Source organism: Trachymyrmex septentrionalis, unplaced genomic scaffold (assembly GCF_001594115.1).
Source record: "Trachymyrmex septentrionalis isolate Tsep2-gDNA-1 unplaced genomic scaffold, Tsep1.0 scaffold32, whole genome shotgun sequence".
Classification (NCBI taxonomy): domain Eukaryota; kingdom Metazoa; phylum Arthropoda; class Insecta; order Hymenoptera; family Formicidae; genus Trachymyrmex; species Trachymyrmex septentrionalis.
In genome coordinates, this window is record NW_017305485.1 from 4071187 (window position 1) to 4074795 (window position 3609).

Genomic DNA, 3609 nt, shown 5'->3' on the forward strand with positions numbered 1-3609 from the left:
CAAGGCCGCACAAAAGGCGGCAATTATTTTTTTATTTGATACAAAATTATTGACTAGTCAAATAATATCGATAAAATGAATGTATTCTTATCGTGATCGAGTATCATTTTTGCCATTTTCGTCTCATAACTTTTAAAATGCCATACTTTTCGAGTTATGATAATTTTTTTAAAAGTCATCCTTTTGAATTGTAATGATTTTAATGACTTTAATGATTTTTCAAAATCACCTTTTTTTTTAGTTATACGTCTGAATTTTACATGAAATTACTTTTGATGATAGGTACTGTTTATTTAACTCATTCATGGTAATAATTCGAAAATTACATTTTTTGAGCTGTGTCACTTGGAAACTAAAGCAACGATATGTATCTTTTATTATATAAGAATACATTTTCCTTTTGTCATAATCTATAATATCGTACCCAGTATATATTTTCTAACAATAAGACAAAAAATTCCTAGATAACGTTTTAAAACTTTACCTTATAGTAAGTCTAGGTAAAATAAATTCTGTCGACAAATGTCATTTTCTGAAATGTTTAAGGGTTTTCTGAAAGGTTCGAGAACCTTCGGAAAATCGAGATTATTAAACACGTACTTGCTTAGATACGTAGAGGTAGACTATTACGGCGCATTCCGTAGACTTTTTTTCTGGAAAGATCCGTGTCACAAATATGTCGCAACACGACGAAGATTTAAGGGACGAAGGAACGCGTCGTCCAAGTACCGCGTTCGCTTTGAGTCTCAGCAGCGTTGACGTCATTCCCCGCAATTGGCTCATCCATATGCATAGAATTGGCTTTTATCGAGGCAACAAATAAACGGCGATCCGGCCTTCTTCCTCTCTTACTCGATGTCGTCTCAATTCCGCGATATCCATATACCGGAGACAAGCCGCGCGATTGGACAGGAAAATGGCGGAAGTCGTAGGAAATTAATTCGGGCCAGGCTAAAATCGGGGTGCTATCGATGATTTGCAGACTGGCCCTCGATGACTCGCCCCTTAATGACCTTCTCAAGGCTGTTCTCAGCGAGAGATTCCTGCCGGTAATTTTGCGGAAGATACTCGATGTTTCGCCGAAACATCGACACGTGGCCCTCATAATGCGTGCGTGTGTGCTCTATTTCTCTCACGACACATAGATCGATAAATATCAATAATTCTGTTTCGATACATTATTTTGACATCTGTAATCAATCACTGTAATATTCTATAAGAGTCGACTTAATCATTTTTCAAATAGGTGAAGGAGGATCAAGTACGATCGAAGTTGTACGGAAAGAATACGTTAAAGTGTCTAAAAATTGAAGTAAATACAGATCTGAAGGTAATTTTGTTGAATGAAAAAATGATTGTGTAAAAAATTCAAGTATGATGAGCAGTGTTGCGAAAAATTTAAACATTGTAAACTTGTCTTATTGCAGCTTTCAATTAGAGCGTCTTACATAATCATTTTGATAGTCCAACAAAATTATTTTCCGACCTTTATATCTATTTAAATTTTTAGATACTTCAACAAAATTGCTCTTTCCATATAGATCTTGGATCTAATAACATTTTATATATAAATTTTAATCTTCCAGTTAAGAGTAAATTGTGTGCATTAATTACTGTTGGACTTGATATTTTTTTAAGTCCTTTGCAGTTGCTTTAAGATGCTTATTTATAGTATCATTATTAAATTGACAATCAATTTAATTTGTGATATCATTATTTCAGCTTCAGTTTATAATTGCGTTTAAAGTCCGACATTGATGCGCAGTTTATGTAACTAGAGGATGAACCGTAAAGTGACTATACTCTATAGTAACTATGGCCCAGTCAGGATAACTTTAGAGCATAATAAGATTTATATGTAAATGTTGAAGGCTGTAAAATGGGGTAGTTTTGGCCGAAAAAATGTCTACACAGCACATTTCTCCAAAATTTGGACATAAGACATTTTATATCTGTTAAGATGTTTTTAAGACGTCTTATATATTCCTATTTTGACATATTGATATCTAGGCATTATCAAAATTTAGGTTAAAGTTCTCACGTTTTATAGTATATAAAATTTACATATTGAATACTGCATTTAATTGACCCTTCTTTATTCGAGCTATTCCTACAGTAGTTTATTTACTATTGTTCAATAAATTTTATTGTTAATATTCGATATACTCGAAACATGTCCGACGCTGTTTTCGCAGTAAAATGCGAATTTCGAACGCAAATAAAATCGTGGAATACCATCTTAGTTATTAAAATTTTCGTATCGGAGGATTCGCACGATGTCTGGTGGCACCCCGCAAATCCGGAAGCTTTAAGAGCCGGGCGTGCATTCCGCCGGTGTCTCGGACTGCGAAATTATTCAGGAATCTTCCGTGCCGTAGGATTTGAAGGAAAATGTTCGGAGCGGGACTTCCTGAAATCTCCATGCAAAATCGAGAGGCATCCGGAACGTCCAACGCCGGACGACCACGGAACCGGTGCTACGATATAATCGCTAATCCGAGTAATTTCCGCGGCACGGCATCACAGCGGAGTCTATTTACGGGCTCGTTACGCCCACTTATGCCCACGAGGTGTGCCCAAGCGCGCGGGCAATTCGACCTTCGTCGAATTCCCAAGATAGCGTCAGATCAAGTCTTTATTTGACAAGAACAGGCCCGTCGTGAAAGTGTTGCGGAGCAAGAAAATTCATTTATCTATTTATTCATTTCTCGACAGGATGAACTTTATTGCGAGAAAAAGTGACAGGTGATAACTGTACAGAGTCGAATATTTATATAGTGATAGAAAGGAAGTAGAAAAAAAATAGCGCTAATTATGAATAATGCATAAATGTTAAACGATCACAGCAGAAAAGTGGAAAAATAATTTATCGGGAGAAGCTGAAATTTCAGCGAATGTTTAAATTTATATACAGAACCAAAGAATTGATATCACATTTAGGTTCGTAGTTGTTTTAATTATTGTATCTCATCTTAAGAACAGATTGCATTCAGAGTGGAGATTCATATTTTGTGACGATTTAATAATTTTAAAAATTATGTGAAAGTAACTTGATATTTAAATTTTGAGATTAATCTAAAAAAAATTTTTGTCTGAAACCTTTCAATAATTGCATGATTTATTTCATATTTCTTCTTTTGATTTTATCATAATAATTTCCAAGTTAAACATGATATATATAAATATAAATATATATATAAATAATATCTCGAAATTATAAATTATATTTCCATCATGAAATGAAGTTTGGATCCATTGACGGATAAAGTTCCGTTATTTACTTATTACCATTATCCTTGATATAATTCGTTGGGATTATTTCGTTCCCTTTGTAATAATCTAATCGATTTAACTTTGCCAATCAAATTTCCACGACAGAACTGATCCCAAATTTACGGCAAAGAACACGTTTTTATTTCACGTAGCAAGTTATGACTTGAATCGATATGAAACATTACTGGAAAAATAACACAAAAAAAATTTTGTATTTGCCAAAATTTGTCAAAAGCAATCCTTATTAAATTTTTAACGTATCTGATTGTTTGATTGTTAATTTAACATAATACATGATTATATTATTCGAATATTTTGTGTTAAACTGATACCTAA